Consider the following 23,256-nt stretch of genomic DNA (forward strand, 5'->3'; position numbering starts at 1 on the left):
TTTTATTGCCCAACTGGCCGGCCACCACACTCGGTGCTCTGCCTCCCCTTTAGTATCGGAACTCGGCTCGTGGCTCCCTGCGGCCCGTGACTCCGAGGATCCTTTCTTGGAGTCCACCGACAGACTGTCTTCAACATCTAGGGTTGCGCACGCGCCTGGCCCAGCAGAGAAACCGTGTCCCCGTAGACGGCCGCCTAGAAGCGCCAGGCACCGTTCGGGGCCCGGAAGGCCCAGGGCAGCGGCCGCTCGCCCCGCGCCGCCCTCTGCGCTCACGCGCCGCCCTCAGGGGTCCTCTACGGCGGGCGGGCGGGGGACGGGGTGGGGTGAGGAGACATGGGACACGGAAGGGAAGAATGTCCAGAGAAATCCGCTTGGGGACTCTCCCCAAACCCCACTTGGCCCTCCGGCTCAGACACTTCCAGCCGGACGCATCTCCCCTTCTTTAGATTGTCTTCTTTGGCTTTCCGTTTTCCTCTCTTGCGGAGGGGCGGAACATCCGGTCCCATCTCCTAGCAACTTCCGGCGAGAGCTGACAGACAAAAAAAAAAAACAAGAGGCACATAGGTGCCCCGGTCAGTCGGGACAGAAAAAGGGAACTCGACGTGGGTTTTACTAATCCAGTTCCAGGATCCTGGTTTTTGGTCATGGTGTCCGGTGCGCAGTCCACGAAGGAGTCGGCCTGAAGACCGCCGGAAGTCGCTCAGCGGAGAGACAGGAAGTCCCGCCCCTTCCTCCCAAAGGGAAGACGGTGAGCCGGAGGAGTCAGTCAGAGGGGCGAGCAGGAGCGATTCCGTCGGCAAACAGGTAAGTTATTCTCTGGCCGGGGCGGGGGGTTTGGAGGCGGGGACCGTCCAGCGTCAGCGTGGGGCCTGGGGGCGGTGGCTTGAGGGCCCGGGCCCGGGCGGCTGGGCGCCGGGAGCCCCGCCAGGGCCCTTCGCTCTTCCTCCTCCCCCCTTCCCCCCGCCTCCGCCCCTCCCCGCTCGCCGGTCCCTCCCGACGCCGCCCAGACTCACCCGACACACGCCCGTCGCCCGCGCGGCCTTGCGGAAGCCCGGGCTCCACGCCGCCAGCCGCTGCTCGCCCCGAGGCCCGACTCACACGGGCCTGGCTGTCAGGGCGGAGGCGGCGATTCCGCGCGCCCCTGCCCGCGGTCGGGCGCTTCTCACCGCCGGGCTTCCCCCGAGTGAAACGCACACGCCGAGCTGCCGCGTGTCGGTTTCCTCCGGCTGCCCGCCCCCTCCCGGTCTCCCGGAGCCGCGCCGCTGCCACCAGCGTCGGCTTCCGTTTAGGACGCCGGCCAGGCAGCGGTCAGGAGCGCTGGTGCCCGAGAGCGGCACGACTGGAAGGGAGGGTCCTAGCCGCTCGGGTTCAGCCGCTCTGCCCTGGACGGAGACCCCAGGCTGCCGCACACCACTTTTTGCAGCAGCGGGTACCCCTCTTCCCAGCTAGCGGGCACGTACTGTGTGTGCTTGTCCGCTTTCTGGGGACCAGTCTGGTGGAGGCGGGTGGCAGGAGCGGCTGACCCCTGTCGGCTGCGTCGAGGTGGGAATAGCTTGTTTATTTTCAAGGGGGAATTCTGGAGTGGGATATCTTGGCAGGGTTGGCATCTAGGGACACACGAGTAGGATTTATTTTATAGGTAACCATAACCCTAATGGTGACTGAGGTATAACGTTACAGCTCGTGCCCGTGGAACTAATTACGGTGTGCACCTGTTCTGCGGCGAGGTGTTAGTCCAGCTGGAACACCGTGCAGGGAAGGACGCTGATTATCTATTGACTAGAACATCATTAGGAGAGCTCATTTGATATATACGCTGTATACTTTATTTAGCACAGCAGTTTGTAGAGCAGGAATTAACCCCTTTCCACCAACTGAGACCAAGATTAAATAACTTGACCAAAGTTAACGTCCGGATTCAAATCTGAAATGTTTGTTATTCATTCTTCTTCAAGTTTGCTACATGTGAAATTACTAACTCCTAGTGTCACGTCTGGAAAACACCAAGGCGGGGACTTCCCTGGTGGTCCAGTGGGTAAGACTCTGTGCTCCCAACGCAGGGGACCCCGGGTTCGATCCCTGGTCCGGGAACTAGATACCGCATGCATGCCGCAACTAAGAAGCTGGCAAGCTGCAACTAAGAAGCGGGCATGCTGCAACGAATGATCCCTAGTGCTGCAACGAAGAAACAAACAACCCGCTAAGGCAAGGCTCTGTAGTAGCTCATGTCTTCTTACACGATGTGTAAGACAGTTGTGGTGATTGCTGATAGCGCAGTTGCTATTGGTGCCTTTTTTTAAAAAAAACCTGTCATCTTGGAATAATTTCAGATTTACACGAAAGCTGCAAGATAGGACAGAGTTCCACTGGTGTTTAACAAAGCAAAGTGGCTCCACTTAATAATCACTGGTTCCTGCTTCATGCCAGACACCATTTTAGTGCAGGAGAGAGTAACATATTGCCCTAGAAGATTTCAAGGTCCGTTGGAGGAGACAGATACGTAAACAAATGTAATGCCTTTTGCCAAGTGCTGAAATGGAGATACGGGAGCACAGAGGAAATGATCACTGCTGGGGCAGGAGTGGTGAGAGCTTTCAGGGTATATTTGAGTGGAGATCTTAAGGGTTAATGGCTATTCACTTGATTGATGGGACATTTTCCCCAACATTCATTCTAATTAGGTTTGTTTTATTAGAGGAGAACTCTCTTCTATAAAACAGACTCTTCTATTTGATTCACCTCCCTCTCTCACAGCCCCTCTAAGAAGAGATTTGTTTCACAGGTAATACAGGTTGCGAGAAGCATCCCAGTTTATAAATCCATGAACAGGAGGATAAATGAAAGCTGTGTAGTAATGGAAATATCTAGATCTATACATTTTTAAATTCTTTGATTTTCTTGCTTGTAAATACTTCCTGTGGTTCGATCACAGTCATTATGAGAGGTCATGGAGCACAGTTCTGCACTGTAACTTGGCGTGTTAGATCCCCACACCAGAGGGGACATTTGAGTGTCTTAGCTCTTGCTGCTATAACAAAATACCATAGCCTGGGTAGCTGAAACAACAAACATTTATTTATCACAGTTCTGGAGGTTGAGAAGTCCAAGATCAAGGTGCCGATTCCTGCTGAGGGAATCTTCCTGGCTTGCGGATAGCCACCTTCTTGCTCTGTTGTCACGTGGCAGAGAGCGAGAGAACTCTGGTCTCTCTTCCTCTTGTAAGGACACTGATCCCATCTTGGGGGCCTCACCCTCATGACCTCAGGTAAACCTATCTTCCAGAGGCCTTGTCTCTAAATACTGTCACACTGGGGAGTAGGACTTCACCGTACGAATTTGGGATGGGGGCTGGGGGCGGGAATTATAATTCAGTCTGTAGCGTAGGTTTCTTGGAAGTTTTGTTATTATGTGGAACTCCTCCAAAATAGACTTGATACAGAACTAAATAGGAAACTGTAAAATTAGAGTTTATATGGCTTTCACTAAAACAAAGTTAACGCAGTTAATAAGAAATATGATTCAGAGACCAGTTGATGAAAGGGAGAAATTTTAATTGTTTCATTTTGATGAAAGAGAAATCGCTGTGATTCTCTTTTCACTTTTAGGCCTCATAGAGTTGTCCCATTTTAGAGGGCATAAGGACTGTGGCAGTGATCTATTTTCATTCTCTCATTGTCTGATGAGAGGGCTGAGCCCCCCAGAAGCTAAGTGACAAACATGTCTCAGAAATTAGTGGCAGAACAAGGATTAGAATCAGGCCCCCTGATTTATAGGCTAGGCTTTCTGCTCTTTGAAGCATCAATAGTTCTCAAATTTAAGGTGCATCAGAGCCACCTGGGGGCCTTGTGAAAACACAGATGCTGGGCATCACCCAGGGGCTCTGATTCAGCAGGCCTGCGCTGGGACTGGGAATTTGCACTCCTGACAGGTGCCTGGGTGATGTTGAAGCTGCTGGCTCTGAGGCCACACTTCGGGAACCCTGGCCTCACGTGATGTTGCCTTTGATCTCTCATAAGAGGAGAGTAAGTAAACCTCTGCAGGTTTTACCCGCCTAACCTTTTCCCTGGTACTCAGAGAATCAAGTTTTTAAATTTTGTATCACAAACAGTAATGCATAAACAACATATGATTAGATGAAAAATAAAAAAGGACTGGAAATGGAGTATTTCTCAGCGTCATTTTGGCATATTCAAGGGTAATTTTTGGAGACAATTCTAGTGGTCAGAGCCACTTACTATTGAAGGGGCTACACATGAGCTGTGAGAGCCCTCAGTCTTACCAACATTCACACTGAAAAGCGTGTCCAGGTTGATTGCTAGGTTGTATGGGAGTAAAAAGTTACTTCCATCTTTGTTTTTCTATGCTTTTCTGTGTTGTTTTGTGTACTAAAATGTTCTTTTCTTACATATCAAAATCTTATCGGGCCCAAGCACAGATTGTATGCCTGTAATAGATATTGAAGAAATGTAAGTTGAATTAAAAAAGAGTAAGGGGGAAAGTAAGGTAGGTCATTTACCTGGAAAGTTACTCTGCTCTCTAGATGATCCCAGTCTTGGGCATTTATTGAATAATTGTCATTTATTCCAGTTTATACCTTAGTTGCAATTATTGGAATTTTTTTTAAGCATAGTTATTGGAGGAGGTAGCTAGCATATTTTTATGTTAGAGTTAATGAGCGATCCCCATACCTTTTTATCTTGCATCTTAAATGATTTTTAAAAACTTTTTACTTTGAAATAATTTTGGAATTACAAAAAAATTTCAAAAATAGTCCAGATAGTTCTATATATCTTCTAACCAGATCTCTTTGTTAACACATTATGTAACTGTAGTGCAGTTACCAAAACCGGGCAGTTGATACAATTAATCTAAAGACTTGATTTGAGTTTCACCACTGCTGTGCTTTTTCTGGTTCAGCATCCAATCCAGTATCCCACATTGCATTTAGTTATCATGCCTCTGTAGTCTCTTCCAATCTGTGACAGTTCCTTTTAGGTTTATATTCCATGACCTTGATACTTCTCAGGAGTACTGGTCAGTTATTTTGTAGAATGTTAGTGGGTTTGAATTTGTGTCATGTTCTTTCAGGATTAAATTGAGGGTTAGGCATTTTTGGCTAGAATACCACAGCGGTGAAGTTTGCCCTCAGTGCATCGCATTGGAATGCACGTGATGTAGATATATTTTATCAGTGGTGAATGTTAACTTTGACCTCTTGGTTGAGGTGATGTCTGACATATTTCTGTGCTCTAAGATTAAACATTTTCTCTTTGTAATTAATGACCCTCCTAATTTGCCTGATTTTGGTGCAAAAGTTTAAAATAAGTGAACATCTAATGTCAGAATCCTTTGAACCTGACCCTAACTGTGGAATACTTCTTATCTTGGGAGGCTTCAGTACTATTTGTTAGACTCAAACATAGCTGGAAAGGGTAGAGGTTTCACTGCTGGAAGAACAATTATTTGCTCAAGAACTTGTACTTGATCTCGGGCAGTATTCGTCTTGAATTGGCAACAGTGGAAGCTGTTTGTCTGAATTGTTTTGCTTTGGTTCTGTGACCTGTCTCACATGTGTCTTCCAGTGCACGACTTTCCATAATTGTGTTGCATTGCTTAAGAATTCTCCCTGGAGCATTTAGAAGATGGATGCACTTCAGTTCATCACCAGGCAGTTGCTCCTGGTATCCCACTGCTTACCCACTTGCTAGCCCATGGGGCTGGGGCACGTGTTTTCCTTGCTAATGGAATTGCTGGCTATATTACACATATAAATTATCTCTATTTCCGAAATGCGTGTGCCTTTAATATCCCAGCCTGAGTCAGTTGGAAGATACAAACCTGGTTTGTCTCTTCCCAGTGCCTGTAAGCTCCTTGGAGGCAGGGGACAGATCCCTCTTTCTGTTTACTCAGTAACTTGCTTGGTACCTAGCACATAGAGGCACTCAATAAATATTTATGAGTAAATAAATGTTGTTTGTGCATCTTGTTAAGTGTTTTTATAAGCTACCGGAATACCGTGATCATTTCCCCCTGTCAGTACAGCTCTGTAATCTGCACAGTATTGCAGTCTATGGATGTGCCACGGCGGCTTCATCTTTAAGCGGTACCTCACTGCTGGATACTAGTTTGTTCCCAGTTTTTTCTAATGTAAAGAGTTCCTTGGTGCATATCCTTAAACACATATTTTGTCTGGTTATTTCTTTAAGGTAAATTCTGTAAAGCGTCACTGATAGCTCAAAGAAGATACACATTTTAAGGTTTCTGATATATAATTTGTAAAATTACCCTCTTGAAAGGTTGTATAGATTTATATCCTAACCAGTACTATTGAGAATGCACATTTTCCCACACTTTCCCCAATGCTTTTTTTAAGAATAATCCAACGTTTTTTTGGTATTTTTAAAGATGCTTCTTGGAGTGTGGTGAGTGGAGGTCATATTCTGACTAATTTGCTAAAACTTTCCAAGTTTTCATGTTGAAAATTTCCAGTTTTTTGTTTTCCTCAATGAGAGAGCAGAATAAACCTCAACAAAAGAGTGATTAACATCTAACCAATATTTCACTTGGGGGCACTTATTGTGTATAGTTATTGTTGGCTGTATCTGTGGCTCTTACCAAACAGGAAACTTCTTAGCAGTGGGATACATTTCTAATTCACATTATTCACCAAAATCGGCTACAGGTCAATTAAAGGCTTATATATAGAAGGCAAAACTATGAAACTTTTAGAAGACAATGTAGGGCAATAGTTGTGTTACTCTGTTAGAGGGAAAAGGTTCTTAAATTATAGAAGGTGCAAACCATAAAAGAAAGGATTGATGTGTTTGACAACCTTGATATTGACAACTTTTGTTTATTAAAAGAAACCATCAAGAAAGTGAACAGACAAGTCACAAGTGAGAATAGATCTTTTAGTACATATTACTGATAAAAGTTTAGTGTCCGGAAAGGTGAACAACTGCAAATCTATAAGAACAATAGACAAATGGGCAAAGGACCTGAAGAGGCATTTCACAGAAGAGGACACGTGAATGCAGAGATGCTAACTTCATCAGTAATTAGAGAACTGCAGATTTGACCAGCATGGTATATAGTTGCATACACGCTAATTTGGCAACAGTGTAAAAATCTGACAATATCTGCTCTTCAGGAGGGTAGGAAGAGTGTAAGAGGGAGTGTAAATTGGTACAGTAACTTTGGAATTAACTAGTAAAGAGGCGTGTACTCTTTGACCCAGTAATTCCACTCCTATGTCTTTATCCTAGAGTGTTGCTTCTGTGTTGTGTTCCCATCATCTCCTGGGAAGTTGTTAGAAACGCACATTTTGGGGACCCACCCTAGACCTACTGAATCAGAAACTTTGGGGATGGGCCAGCTTTCTGTTCTAGCAAACTCTCCAGGTGATTTGATGCATGCTAAAATGGGCAAACCACTGCCCCAGAGAAACTCGGGTCCATGAATGACTGGAGACATGTACAGGAATGCTCACCCTTGCACTGTTTGTAAAAGATAAACCTTGGAAGCCACGCCCATCACAGGAGAATGAATAAATTGTACTATATTCCTGTAATGAAGTACTGTGCCGTTGTGAAACCCAATGGACTTCAGTCACATGCATCACCAAGGATTAGTATCAGGAACATTAACTTGAGGGAAAAAAAGCTACTTGCAGAAGAATGCATCTAGTATTTTTCCCTTTTTCTTTTTTAAGTTTAGAAACATGCAAAACAGAATTGCATATTGTTAGGAATACAGGTATGGCAAAGTAGTAAAGAAAATAGGTAAATTATAAACAAAATACAAGTTAATGGGTAGCTCTGTAACAAGAGGGAAAGTGATAGGCACACCAAGAGGGACTTCAAAGACAAGAATTTAATTTTCTTAAACTGTGATCTGTACTCAGATTTTTGTTATATTATGCTTAATATCTTTGTACACATTAAAATTATTTTTATATCTACCAAATATTTTAAAAACAAACTTTCCTTTTTGCAGTGTCTGTCTACACAGGGACTATTCAGTTTGTATGAAAAAAATAATGATGGGGGTGATGGTGGTCAAGATACATTCTTGTTGGACTGTGATGTAACAGTACTGTCCGGAGTAGAGATGTCAGGGAGAAGACTGGTTTCGAGGGTACGGAGTGTTAACACTTGCTGAGCGCTCACTGTGCAGGCACACTGTGTGCTGAGTTTACACTCATTAGCTGAGGATTGAGCCACCCAGTGAACCTGGGGGGGGGCGTGTCAGATCACTATTGCCCCATGTCACAGAGGCGGGGAGGTCCTGTGGGCACAGAGGGGGAAGAGGTGGAGGAAGTCTCTGACTCTGTCAGAGAAGGTCGGAGGAAGACAGTCGTAGACAAAGCAGAGTTGTGTCCCAGAGTGTTGTGTGTTACAGAAAGAAAGGCCAAGTCAGAGTAGGAATGGAAGTAGAGAGCAGGACTGGTGAAGGATGTATTCACCCCCATTTTCCGAGTTACTTGATTTTGCTAGGTTTGTTTTTACACCAGTGTACGTGACTTTATTATTCTAGTAAATGGCAAGTCTAGAAAGCAGAAAAAGAAATTGTATTTTGTTGTTAGTTCTAAGGATTGCATCTTCCAGTTTATTAGGAAGTGGTAGTATCATGCCATAGGATTTAGGAAATCATACTTCTTTGCTTAGGTTGCTAAAAAGGGCAACCTTTTGTATCCCATATTATGAGGACTATTTTTAAATAAACATTACTTATGCCGTAAACCTTTTTAAGCCATCGTGATGTGACAGTTGCTCCTTGAAATGAGCAAGTATAGGAAAAATAAAAAGATGGTTATAGAAGCCCTAAGTCAAGTTACACATCCTATGGAACCAAATAGTTGTACTATTTTTGTTTGATATTCGTAGTGCTAAATTTGTCTAAAGCAGAACTGTCAAGCATTTGTAATTACGTAATGTCATACTTTCTAACAGAGCCAGCCCCTCACTAAGAAGTTGACAGCCCGTGAGAGTCCTTCCATAGCAGGATGTCTGCATTTCAGACACATATAGTGCTTGTCGCAGATCCCTGATGGGCAAATGTAGAAAGTAGGCTTCTTCAAATGGGTTTTAGGTACTTCAGCTCTTCTAGTTTCAGCTGTATTTTGCTAAAGCTAGATAATCTCAGTCTTAGTGTTTTTCAGTGTGTTTGATGTTCATACTTTTGTTTTCTCTTATATGCTGTACTTTTTACTTTTTATTAAAAAACAAAATAGTTTTAAATAAAAAGTAAGGTAATAAGAAGCCTCCTTGGGAGAAGACATTGCTTAACACAGTTGGAGTAGTACCAGGTTACATCATCCAATGTAACCAAAGCCTAGTTTGCTTGTCAGTTACTAAATATAATGGAAACTTTGTGGTTTAAACCTAGAACAAGCAACAAACCACTTCTTTCCAAGGGTACAATTCATTTGTGAATTACTGTGAATTAAGGATCAAAATTTGATATATAATTATTGGATCAGTTATTAAAGAATGGGGAATCACAGTTACACGAGTGCATAAAATTATAAAACTGTTAGAATTTAACCTAAGGTGTAATGTACGTTTAAAAATAGCCTAGAAAATTTAGATCATTCAGAGTGGTAGTAGAAATTATAGTCTTTCAGAAAATGAGATCAAATGACTTTCATTAAGAATCTTCAGGGTCCATAATCTGGTTTCCTGTAGGGGTAGTGTTTAAAACCCTAGGGTTTCAGGGTGGTAGATTGAGACAGTGTTTGCTGAAAGTCACATTCAGAATACTGTTGTGTGGCCAGTTGTTATGTAGGCAAATGAGTTCGGAATCTGGTGTGATGGCCCTGTTTAGTGCAGTACATTTTTCTCTTTCCTGATTCACCTTTCTTCCTCCCCCTTTTTTCCCTCTCCTCCTCTGCACCTCATCTCTGTCTGGTAGGTGTATGTTAAGTATATGTTGGTTTTTTTTTGAGGTTAGGAGGGACTTTTATCCAGTGCATCCCAAATCTGGCTCATCGGAATCAAACAGGGAGCTCTTTAGAACTACAGGCTTTGGTCCCCACCTCAGACTTTCTTAATCGGAATCTGTCCACGTGTAGGTCCACGGGATTCATGTTTTGATGATTAGCTAAATTTGTCAAATGACTGACATTGTGTATAATTCCCTTGTTTTACAAATGTGGAATTAGTAGCTCTTAGTAGGCTCTTCCAGGGGCAGTTGCATTTCTCAAAACAGGTCTTGGTAAGTCTTATAAAGATTAAAAGCCTTCATTAATGGTAGAATGACAAGTAGTGTGATAATTTTTGGATTGGTGTGTGGCAGAGCTGGCTGGCTGTCCACCTAAATCAGTTCTTCCCTTCCGCAAGGGACGATTGCACAACTCTAGGTGACATTTTTCAGATTTCTTTTCAGTGAAGCAGGAATTAGTGGAAGTGGTAGGTGCCACTTTTGAGCCAAGGCTTTTAAAGAAGCAAATGCCCTGCCTCTTTCACGCTTGCTTTCGTCTTCTGTTAGCTGGATGCAGAGAATGAGGAAGCTCTGAGTCAGCATCAAGTTGGAAAGAGCCAGGATTCCTGAATCAGCTGGGAGCCCACTGCCTGCAGACCTGGAACACCTGCCTTGGGAGTTTACAGGAGCGAGATAGGAACTTGTGTTTGAGCCCTTTTCAGGTCCACTTATTATAGCAGTTATGGAATTAGGGCATTAACTTCTTGTTAGGGTGATTCTAGCCACTGTACCCACATCTGAAGGAAAGGCAGTTTATGAATATGTAGAAAATTAGTATTCTGCAGTCTTTCTTCTCCACATATATAATTCTCTTATCTATTCCTCAGACTGCAGAAGCGTAATGTTACAGAGTTAGAACATTTTGTTAGGCCGCAGTGTTTTCTTAAAGGTATAATCTGAGGTAGCCAGTACTCGTGTGAAAATTAATAAGTGAAGACTTGTGATGCCAGCTATGAAGGGTTGCCTGCCATGGGGAAGGGAGGGATTTTCAGAACACTCTTATTTACAGATGGATTTCGAGTTGAGAATTCTTATCTATTTTTATTGACTTCTTAGAATTTATACAAAAAATTAGTAAATAAATAAGGTATGAATGTAGAGTTTTCCACACTTTAGTCATTTATTTACTCCTTCATTGTTTTTGCTATATTTTACTCCACAGTATTTTACCTCACTTTTTATTTTTTAAATTTAGCCTTGTCATAAGAAGTAATGTATGTGGAGTCATGGGTTGGTATGTTATTTTTTCCCCCTAATATTCATGCTAATAATACACACTTATTTAAAAGTCCTTACTTGTTGCACATAACTTTATTTTAAATGCCAGTAGTGTATTTCTGTCATACTTGGGAAATACTGTTCACATGATGAATACTATTTTAGTGTCTTCAGTGCTTAATCCATAACATTCTTATTGATTGATTGATTGATTGATTGCCATGCTGAGTGGCTTGTGGGATCTCAGTCCCCAACCAGGGATTGAACCCGGGGGTAGGGCAGTGAAACTGCCAAATCCTAACTGCTGGCCCACCAGGGAGCTCCCCACAACATTCTAGTAGAAGTAACTGCAGTCACCTGGAAACTAGCAGACCAGCTATGTCTAGTGGGACTCTGGGTACAGTGTTTTCCTACTCACACTATAGACTGTTATCAGTACTGTCTTTGCTACTGGAAATAGTTATTAGCATCCTTAAATCTAATCACATTAGAGAGCCATTTCCAGAAACCTCAGTTCCAATTCAAGGGAAAATCCTATTCCTCTAGAACCACTCTCAGTATCAAAATCTGTATCAGTCAGGATTCCCTAGAGAATCAACAGGATGTAAACAAATATATATGAGGAGATTTTTTTATAGGAGTTGGCTAATGCGGATATGGAGGCCTAGAAGTCCCACATTCTTATTTCTGCAGGCTCGAGAAACAGGAAAGCTGGTGATATAATTCAGTCTGAGTTTGATGGCTCAAAAACCGGGAATGCTGATGTCTGAGGGCAGGAGAAAGTGGACGTCCCAACTCAAGGAAAACAGCAAATTGGACCTTCCTCCACCTCTCCACCGTCTTGCTCTATTCATGCCCTCAACAAATTGGGTGTTGCCAGCCCACACTGGTGAGGGCGGACATTTTTTATTCAGTCTACCATTCAAACGCTTATCCCTTCCAGAAACACCCTCGCAGATGGACGCGGAAATAAATAATATTTTACTGGCTGTCTGTGCATGCCTTAGCCTCACACATACAGTTAACCATCACAGTACTTACGGTCAGCTGACCTAGCATGCCTTTAGTGGCACGTTTTCCTGCCACCATAGGATCCAGTCTGAGAACACATAGCACGTTTAGTTGTCACGTCTCCTTAGCCTCCTTTAATCTGGAACATTTCCATAGTCTGTCTTTGTCTTTTATGACATTGACATTTGTGAAGAATGCAGTCCTCCCACATTTTTTTTTGTCTTCAAATAAAACATTCCTCACTCTGTGTTGTGTGCTGTTTCCTCTTAATTAGCTGCAGGTTCGGCATTCTCAGCTGCAGTGATGCACAGGTGTCCTGTCCTCCTCAGGGTGTTATATCTGCAAGCATCCCATGTCCGCCTTCATTGAGGATGTTAATTTGATCACCCCTGGCAAGGCGTAGCTGAGTTATCCACCGTATAATTACTGAATTTTTTTTCTTCCCTTGCAGCAAATAAGCAGTTTGTAGGGAGATGGTTTAATGCCATTCAGACATTTTGCACATCAAAATTGCTCCCCTAGAACTGGCATCCATTGATAGTTCTTGCCCGATAGTCTCTGTCAGTATGATTTTCTATCCCCTCACTCCCTCCACATTTACCAGTTGGCCCTCAGCATTCTGCTGTAACCTTTGCCCTGTCAGCCCGTCCATTTGTGTGTCTAATCAGTCTCTCTGTCTGTCTCCCTCTCTCCCAGACGTCAGTATGGACTTCTTCATACCTGCTTTTAATGGTTTACTGGCACTAACGACTGGGGCGCTCATGTTGTCCCAGATTTAGTCAGTAGGCACCTCTTCAAGCTGACTGCTGTGTCTTTGTCCCAACATTTTCTAAAAGCATTTCTCCCCGCTTCGTGACATGATGAGATTCTTCAGGCTCATGGTGTACTGACCCTGCCCCCGGCCTAGAACCTGCCATTCCTTGAGGAACTGGGTTCTGTTTAGTGAGGAGGTATCGGAGGCCGAGATGGGGGTGCCAGCTGTGCTTGTTGTTGGTCCCCCTCCTCCTCTCTTGAGCTTAGTGGGCGGTCCGATGGCCCTAGGGATATTTCTTGGTGTCCCTGGGTGTTTGACCAAAATTAGACCCCAAACATCTCTGACTTTTACAAGTCACCCCTTGAATTTACTTTTATTTGTAAGATTTTGATGCTCAGTTTGGTCTTAGAACCATAATCATAAATGTATTTCTACCTGAGGGCTTGCTCTTCCCGTCTTGAGAGGAGTTATCATTTTCCGTTACTTACCATGTGTAGAGACTTTTTTTAAGCTTCCCCCTTAATTTCCTCCCCCCCCAAAGTAATATATCTAGGAAAGAGTATAGGAAAAAGCCAGGAAGAAGAAGAAAAAATTAACTATAATTTCATCACCCAGAGGAAAATAAAAACTATTAACCTTATTAGATAATTGGACTTGGTTAGAACTATATCCATTTTTAAAATTTAGTACTGAAGTTTTCTCTTTTCTAAATATACTTTCTTAACACTCATATCTTTGATACCTAATAATTTATATTCCAGAAATCTTGAGGCTTGATAGTTTTATATCATGTGTTAGCTTATCGACATTTGGAGTTAGTGTTTTCCAGATTTCTTCCAAAATTAGTAGTTTTAGTCTATTTTCCTTGCCGTTCTTTGATTAGCCATGGTATTAATCCATCTCTTCAGTGGACCTGAGGAATCTGTTAAAGCAAGAACAGTATGGAACGTGTCTTTAGCTGGTTTTTTTTTTTGTTATTTTTCCTCCATTTTTACGTTTTGGAAATAGCCTTTTTCTTCGTAGTATTCCTGCTGGAATGAAAAACAGATCCATTCTTTTTTCTACTGGTTGAGTGTTCAACTTTTTTTTTATTGTCACTGAGGGATTTTCTCATGGAATTTAGAAATCTTAGTCACCTCTCACTTCGCAGATGAGGAAACTGAGGCTCAGAAAAGTTAACTGTTTGCCATGTGTCCTGCAGTGTATTGTTGGAATAATTGGGCCTCCTTACTTGTACATTAATGTTCCTTTTCACTAGTGCTTAACATGTTCAGTGTCAATGCATTGTGTTTCTTTAATTTTTTTCTCCTCGTTCTCTTCCCTTCCTCAGCATTCGTATGCTTTGTGCTTCATTTTCTTGCCTTTTGAAAAAGATGAAAGGAAAATTTAAGGAAAGTATACTAACTTTTATTATGGGATGCTTTTTTTTATGGCTGCATTATAAATTCTTGAAAATAAAGGGTCTAATGGAAACACTTAATGAGAAAGCAGGGGCTCTATCACATGTACCTCTCCCCCACCCCGCCTTTTAGTGAATAGACTATTTAAACTAAATTAAGTAAAGGATATAAATTCTGTTGTTTCAGTTTTAATATTTCATGACTGATTTTATAGATGAAATTATGTTTTACAATAAATAGGAAGAAGAATTTATACAGCCTGTTCTATTTGATGTGAAACAGCAAATCCCATTTCTCTTTAGCTGTAAAGAAAATTCATTATAATGTCTTTAGTTGTAAGAGATGGTTTCATTGTGATTAGCTATACTGATAATAAAACAAGCTTTTCATATGGCATAAGATACAAACGATCCTGTGTCTGCTTTCAATGGCATTGAATTTTTTCATTTTCTACTTTACTCATAGAATCTTCATTCCTTTTATTATTTTATTCCAATAAGAATTTCCTTTCTTAAAAAAATCAAAACAATTAGAAATACTAGCAAAACATTGATATTAAAAATACTTTTTGAAAGGAGATATATTAAATACCACAAAAGGTACATTTGTCAGAGATGGTTGATATAAGATAGTCATAAAATTAACTTTATTACGGGATCAATTAACGTATTTGGAAAATAGTACTTGAAGTGTAGGAAGATTTAAAAAAAAGAAATAGCCAGGTAAGAAGGCTGAGCTAACTTTACAGTTTATTTTTGTCCTGTGATTTGTTTTTTTATTAGTATTAATACATCTTCACAAGTAGTGTTGGAAAGGTGGCAATCTTTGATGAAGGGATGATGACCTACTTATTCTGTTATGGTTACCATGGTTTGATCCCTTTTAGTATGACTTTTTCGTGATTGTTTTAGCTCTCACTTAGGCACTAAAGAAATATTCTAATTTTTAACTTGCACACAGGATCAAATTGGATATTTGAAATAGACCGTGGGTACCCCTGGAATAGAAACAATATTCTATTCTGACTTGAGTGAGAATTTTTTTCTCCATCTGATAGTTTTACTTTACTCTGACCATTTGGGCTTAGGAGCACATAGTTCTAGCCTGCTTGTCTTCAGTGCGTCCTTGGACTGGCTGGGGAAGGTTCTTTTTAGGATTAAGCTGGACATGGCATGTGAGATGCTTTGGAGGTGAAGCTTAACCAGGTACAGGTCCTGTGGCCGGAGACCCCTACATCTCCTGAGCTTGGATGCCTCCTGCCAGGGGAAGGTGTGGGAGTTACGCAGTCTGGGGGCCAGGATTGCGGCCTGTTCAGCCCCGATGATGACTTGTGGCTGTCCATGGGTTTACTGCATGGGCCGCCTCCTCAGGTTTGGGGAATGTTAGGTTGTAGGCTGCTACCAACTCGACTCTAGCAGGGCTTATAAGAAGGAAAAGCCTCCTCCAAAATGAGCAGGTCTTTCAGAAATATTAGGACTTTTCTTTTATTCCATACAAATCTAAATTTAAAATTCCACCTTATCTCTTTAATAACTCTTGATTTTATTACACCACTTTTTCACTGTAAGCTATATAAGATCTGATTTTGGTAGTGGGAGAGGCATCAATGTAAATGTCAGTTTCTTAAGTTCTAAAATCTTATGGAAGTTTGTTAGGAATTCTGCCCTCGATATGCATTTCGGAGTATACTTCACTTAACATTTATTGACCTCCTCCTGTGTAGCTTAATACTCTTTTGCTAGTACAGAAGATTCCTGTTAAAGGTTGGAGCATATAGGAAAGGAAATTATGTATAAACTACATATAAAGGAGGGGTGAACTTGAGCCGGTCTGTTTCTGGCAGGGTGTAAAGGGAGAGAACAGGCATTATATTAGCAGTCCAGTGCTATGTAACAAATTACGTCAAAACATGGGGCTTCAAGCCAGTTTCTGCGGCCAGGGATTTGGGAGTGGGCTCACCTGGGTGGCTGTGCGCCAGGTCTCTCGTGGGCCGCCGTCCCTGAAGTGCCTGAAGGCTCTCCTGGGGCTGGAGGAGCTGCTCCCTCGTCGCTGTCGTCAGAGTTCTTCTGGCTCTTGGTAGTGAAGCTTCAGTCCCTCGCCACCTCCTGGAGCCCCCATTGTGGGCTGCAGGGGTGCTGTCCCGCTTCCCCAACAGGGTACCATCAAGGGAAGGGGGAAGGCCCGAAGCATGGTGGGGCACCCTCACTCCCGCTATTTCTGTCCCTTCTAGGCAGGCCATCAGGCCAGCCTACACCAAGGTGAGGGCTAGCCCCACCCTTTACCGGGAGCGTCAGAGAATTCTGTGGACTCATTTTGAACCACCACAGGCATTTTCCTGGGTGGGGAGAAGCACAGGTTCACACACAAAGCTGAGGAGAGCATTGCAGCCAGTTCTTGGGACAGTGAGGAGGTGGGCTTTAGTGGACCCAGGATTCACGAGCCAGTCCCATTGCAGATGAACCACAACTATGTTACACATCCATTTGTGGTAGATTGCCTCCAGTGTTATCTAGTAAATGGTTTTTAGGGTGTTAACATTATACTCTTTTGTCATGGAAGAAATTATTCAACTTGTGAGCATTTTCATAGAAAAGTGGTTTTTTTTTTTTTGGGGTAGGATCAGATGCTTTGTTTTGTGGTCTCTGTTAGGCATTGATGCTTCTGATGGGAGAGTTTGGTGAGAGGAGGATTACATAAAGTAAAGTACCCTTTTAATTACCCTTATGTTATGCACTTGGTGTTTGTAAGGACTACTGATGCTTCAGAGTTTCTCATTAGCAGCCTCTCCATAGGGATGTGGTGGTACTGTATTAAGTTAGTGATAGTATAATGGTAAGAGACGTATTTTCAATCAAAAGTCCAGTTGAAATGGTAGATTAAGAAAGACATCTGAGTAGTCCGCTAATTTCCCTTTATTCTTGTCTCAGCTGTCGCCACTGCACATCATAATAGGCTCCTAGGGCGTTTTACCTGCCCTACCTTGACCTCCCAGGCCCAAAGGGAAAGGGTGAAGGCCATCCGGAGTTTCTGTATATGCCTGTGTGTGCACACCTGCCCTGCCACACACGTGCCCCCTGCTGTGAATTTACTCTTGGCCTGGTGCCAACGCGTGCCAACTTCACAGCGTTTGCATCAGGAATTTGGGTCAGTCTAGGAGGGATGAGGGTGAGCTGGCCTGGGGTGCAGGTGGGGAGAGCTGGTCTCCTGTGTGGATGGCCTCGTCCTACTCCTGGCGAGCGTGTCCCTGCGTGTGAGAGACAGAGCTCAGCCTCGCTTACGTACACTCAGCACGAAAGAGGAACGGGGTGAAGAGAGACATGAAGGCGAGAGGTGGAGTGAAAGGGGAAAATTTCATCCGTGCTGCCCACAGTAAGGTTAGCATATGAAATGGTCGAATAGCTGGTATGTTTCTCTACTAGTTTCTGGAATACTTTCTTAAAAATGCTGAAAAAAAACTTCCTGTGAGAAATGGCCACCAGGTGTCATCAGAATGCTGCTATTGATTTGTTTTATTATTGTTCTTTTTTTTTTATTTTAAAATTTTATTTAATTTATTTTTTTATACAGCAGGTCCTTATTAGTCATCAGCTTTATACACATCAGTGTCTACATGTCAATCACAACTGCCCAATTCATCCCACTACCACCACCATCCCCCGCCGCTTTCCCCTGTTGGTGTCCATACGTTTGTTCTCTACATCTGTGTCTCAATTTCTGCCCTGCAAACCGGTTCATCTGTACCATTTTTCTAGGTTCTTATTATTGTTCTTTAAAAGTATATGCATGTTTTGATTTCTTTCTTGCACTTTTAAAATTTTCTTTTGTTTTTAAACTGTAGCAGAGACTGTTTCAGTTAGAGCAGAGATTTTCTTTTGGGACATTTTCTTGGTGAGCTAATAATTTTTTATAGGTAAAATTGAAGATCACTATATAAAATGTATTTATTTATTTATTTTTAGTTGAGGATCAACTACTAGTTGAGAATTTGAATGAGAGTAGAAACTATAAATGGAATTGCATATTTGAAAATCTTTGGCACAGTGAGGATGTGTGTTGAATGGTAATTGATGAATTTGTGTAGGAACCGTATGCTTTAAGAAGATTTGGTTTAATAATATATCTCATTATTTTAGTCTAAATACCTACTAAGTCTTCTGAATTTTGAAACCTGCTGTGGGAAGAAATTGGAGACTCACTGGCTTCTCCAATGGGTACAAGTACCAGGACTTTCAGAAAGAACAGGGATTCTGCCTTACTTACTTTGAGTGTTGACAGTGAGTCCCATGCCTGTCCTGTTGTTTCGCTTTGTTCACAGAGAATTAAAGGTGCTTTCTGGTACATGGTAGGCTTTCCATAAATGTTGAGTGAATGAATTAAATCTGCCTCCAGAAAAGGGTCCTTGAACTTTCCCAGTTGGGTAATTTTTGAATTCTGCTATAATAACCTAATAAGCTTTCTGATAAAGGTTTTTCTTTTTAAAAAAAAAAAAAGAAAAAAAATATATAAAAGGTTCCTCATTTCTGTTGAGTCCTTTCTAGATCACTTTAAGATACTTACTAAATCACCTTGCACTCCCACTTAACTGATGTCATTCTAGTTCAGGCCTTATAACTTAAACTATTATTATAATGTGCTCTTTCTGCCTCTAGACTTTCTCTACCCATGATATGTCCTGCATACTGAAAAATGAGTCTTCCTGAAGCAGTGCTGTGTTTTGGTGACTCCCCACTGACACCACTGAATAAGTTCCAGTTCTTAATTCGGAGCCTCCTATGATGTGATGTTGGTCATCTGCCTGGGTTTTAAGTTGCCCTGCAGTAGAAAGCCAGGGCTGTAGCTGTCTGCACTGCTGACAGTCTCACATGCTCATTGCGTGTGCTTTGCGGCTTTGCTAATCCCTTTTTTCTGCTTGAAATGTTTAACTGTTCCTACCTGCCCCCTCAACAAAAGAAGAAAACAGTTTTAGTGTCCTGGGGTTTAGCTCAAATGATATTTCTGCTCTTTTAACCAAATAGTCTACTTGGCAGTATGGTCCCTTGCTCATTTATACTGCTGTAGTTCTTAGTTTATATCACACACGTGACCATATGTGGCCTTGTATTAGAGTTCCTTTCGATATATGTCACATGGCTCCTAATAGACTATGAGCCTGCTGAGGGCAAAGGATGTGTTTGTATCATTATAGTTCTTTCATTTTCTAGGCAACTCAATATATATATTTGTTGAATGTTTGTTGTTCTTTCTTGGTATAATGAGATGTTGAGTTATTTCATTAATTTCAAAAGTCAATTGGGAAATAACAGATGTAGAAACATTTTCTCCTTTTGTTTTAGAATTTTTGGAGCCATTATATAGGAGATAATGAAGAGCCTCATTATTTTGCTTCTGCATATTAATATAGTCATTCTTTTGTCTCCAAAAATATATGAGTCATGTGCCGTCTATATAGCATTGACTCTGAATAGTTGTACGTGTGTGGGTCTTCCGTGGGTTGGTGTTTGTGTGTTCTGTGCATGTGCACCTGCTAGTGTCCGAAGGTGGTGTAGCCGTGGGCCACAGCGGTGTCGGAAGAGGAGGAGATGAAAGGACTCGTTATTGAAAGAAATTCTCACCGTTTTAGATTAAGCGTTAAAAGGTTTTTTAAAATAACTCCTGTTATGGACGTTTTCAAACATATATGTATGCAAACACATAGAAAATTGATAGAATGGCATACTGAATCCCCATGTAACTGTCACTCAGCTTTCAGCACTGTCGGTACCTAGCCTTCGCTAGGCTCCTTTCCTGGACCATTTTAAAGTGTATCTCACACTTTTCATTTCATCAATAAATACTTAGATAGGATACATTCCTTATTTCACAGTGAGATATTTGTTCATTCTAGTACCTGTTGTGTGCTTGGAATTGATCTAGGCTCTTGGGACATGTGAGTGGATAAAATAAACCAGACCCTTACATTCTAGCTTGGGAGACAGAAAGCAAGCTAGACACGTAAATAACCAGAACAAGGAAAAAATTGATTTCATCAAAATTTAAAACTTCTGCTTATCAAAAGACAACATTTGTAAAATGGAAAGGGAGAAAATATTTGTAAAACATGTATCTGACAAAGGATTTATATCCAGAACACATAGGCTCAATAATAAAACAGACACGTGATGTAAGAAACGGGCCAAAGGCTAACAAGGACTTTGCAAAGCATGTAGCATCATTCAGCACCATCGCTAGTTACCGGGGAAATGCAGAGTAACTTCACACACACTCACTAGAAAGACTAAAATTGAAAAGGCTGACGGTGTCAAATGTTGGTGAGGAAGTGGATCAGTCACAATTCTTGACCCTGCTGGTGGCCGTATAAAACAGTACAGCCACTTTGAACATCAGTCAGGCAATTTCTCATACAGTTAAGCACACACATCTGCCCTCTAGCCCAGCAAGGCCACCCCTAGGTGTTTACATAAAAGAAATGAAAATCTATGTTCATGAAAGACTTGTGCAAGAATATTTATAGCAGCTTTATCATAACAGCCCAAAAAGGAAGTAGCTCAGTGTCCGTCAGCAGGATTGTAAATCTGTGTGGTGGAATAGTGCTCAGCACCGAAGTGGAGCACGTTGCTGACCCATGCAACACAGACATTGTGCTGAGCGCAAGAAGCCAGACCCTCCTTCCCGCCAGAAGTGTATATATTGCCTGATGTCATTTGTATGAACTTCTGGAACAGGCAAAACTAATCTATTGTGGAAGAATTCTGAGCGGCGGTTGCCTCCGGGTGCGGGGTGCGGGAGCGGGGAGGGGAGTGGGTTACGGGGACTGAGCGTGAAGGGCTTGAGAGAGTTCTGGGGGGAGAAGGCAGTGTCCTCTGTCTTGAGAGGGACAGTCCTGAGGGACCCTCAGCAGCTCTCTGGGTTTCTCTTTCTGCCATCTCTCCTCTCCTTTACTCTGCCCCACAAGCTCTAGCTGCCCTCCTCTCTGCTGGGAGGTCCTTGGGCTCTGTCTGTGGCCTGCGTCCATTCTTCAGGCAGTAAGCTGGCGCTCACCTGGTTTGTTTCTCATCTCTCAGGATCACTATCTTTTGGTGCCCGATCTCCAGTGTCTTGTGCTGTTGTTTCATAGATTCTGTTTTTTTCTTTTTTATTTGTTTCATGCATGAGAGTAAGTCCAGTCCCTGTGACTCTTGACCAGAAGTCGATGTCCTGGACTGGACAATATATCTGTTGAAAAAAAAAAGTCTCACCCCTTAAAATGCAAGGCAGAGATTTTGTTTTTTCTTTGCTTTAATTCCAGTATCTAGTACAACCAAAAATAACTTGGCATACAGTAGGCCCTAAGTGAAGATTTTGGAACAGACACATGATTCATTCTTTCTTACTTTCTTTCCTCCTTTTACTGTTGCATTACAAACGTTGAATAGCAAACCCAATGCTTTATCTAAAACAGCATTTTCTAAACGGTCCTTTGGAACACTGGCCTCTTGATTCTTTATAAACAAAGGGCTCTGTAATGAAATTAGTTTGGGAAAAACTTATGTACTGACAAATTCTGTGATAAAGACACTTGTTTAAACCAGAGTTTTCTACACTTATTTGACCAGGAATATTTTTTCCCCTCAAAACACCTATTGACCTTTTATATAATTTATCTTTTCTGGAACACATTCTGAAGAAATGGTGATCTGATGTTGTACATCTTGTAAGTGTAATAAAACTATATACATTTATCTTTTTCACTCTTTTATAAGAGTGATACAATATGTTACTATATTATATTGTAATAAATACAAGATATTTTTGTATGTAAATTACATATGATAATTTATACATTTTTAAGCAACTTTATTGGGATATTCACATACCATACAATTCACCCATTCATACTATGATTTAATGGATTTAAGTATACTCACAGACATGTGCAACCATCACCACAGTAAATTTTAGAATGTCTTCATCACCTTTTAGATATTATCCACCACCACTACCCCACTGTCTCCCATCTCCTGTCCTGTGCTCCGGCCCAGCCCTAAGGAACCACTATTCTACTTTCTGTCTCTATAGATTTGCCTATTCTGGGTATTTCTTATAAAAGGAATCATATAGTATGTGGTCTTTTGCAACTGGCTTCCTTCACTTAGCGTAATGTTTCCAAAGTTCATCCATATCGTGGTTTGTATTAATACTTCATTCTTTTTGTGGCCGATTAACATTCTGTTGTACGGATGTACCTCATTTTGTTTACCCATTATTCTGTTGCTGAACATTTGGGTTCTTTCTACCTCCTGGCTATTGTGGATAATACGGCTGTAAAAATTTGTGTCCAAGTTTTTGTGTGGGCGTATGTTTTTATTTCTGTTGGGCATATACCTAGGAGTGGAATTGCTGGGCCATAAGATACACTGTGTTTAATCTTTTGAGGAGCTGCCAGACTCTTTTCCAAAGTGGCATCATCATTTTACATCTCCACTAGCATTGTATGAGTGTTCTGATTTCTCCACATCCTCACCAACACTTGTTATTACCTGATGTTTTAAAATTTTTCTTTTTAATTTATTATTCATTTTTGGCTGCGCCGGGTTTTAGTTGCGGCATGTGGACTCTTAGCTGTGGCATGCATGTGGGATCTATTTCCCTGACCAGGGGTTGAACCTGGGCCCCCTGCACTGGGAGTGTGGAGTCTTACCCACTGGACCACCAGGGAAGTCCCTTATCTGACTTTTTGATTCTAGCCATCGTAGTGGGTGTCGCATTATAGTTTTGATTTGCATTTCTCTGATGACTGCTCATGTAGAGTATGTTTTCATGTGCTTTTTGGCCATTTGCATATCTTCTTTGGGGAAATGTGTATTCAGCTCCTTTCCTTTAAACATTTTTTTTATTAACTTTTGGCTGCGTTGG

At 42.0% G+C, this 23,256-nt stretch overlaps 1 protein-coding gene across 2 annotated transcripts in view; it reads left to right on the forward strand.

Annotated features, from left to right (window-relative positions):
• Positions 1-748: 748 nt before the first annotated feature.
• The window catches only part of ZNF407 (zinc finger protein 407), a 420,199-nt gene continuing 397,691 nt past the window's right edge, over positions 749-23,256 (forward strand). Inside the window, exon 1 of one of the 2 annotated variants that reach the window (XM_082667537.1) lies at positions 749-804. The gene's annotated coding sequence lies outside the window, so the exon portion shown is untranslated. Of the gene's footprint in view, positions 805-1,433; positions 1,543-23,256 lie in introns of those variants that run through there. The other variant, XM_082667538.1, reaches the window with a different exon arrangement.

This window comes from Grampus griseus (genome assembly GCF_964374135.1).
Source record: "Grampus griseus genome assembly, chromosome: 12".
NCBI lineage: Eukaryota > Metazoa > Chordata > Mammalia > Artiodactyla > Delphinidae > Grampus > Grampus griseus.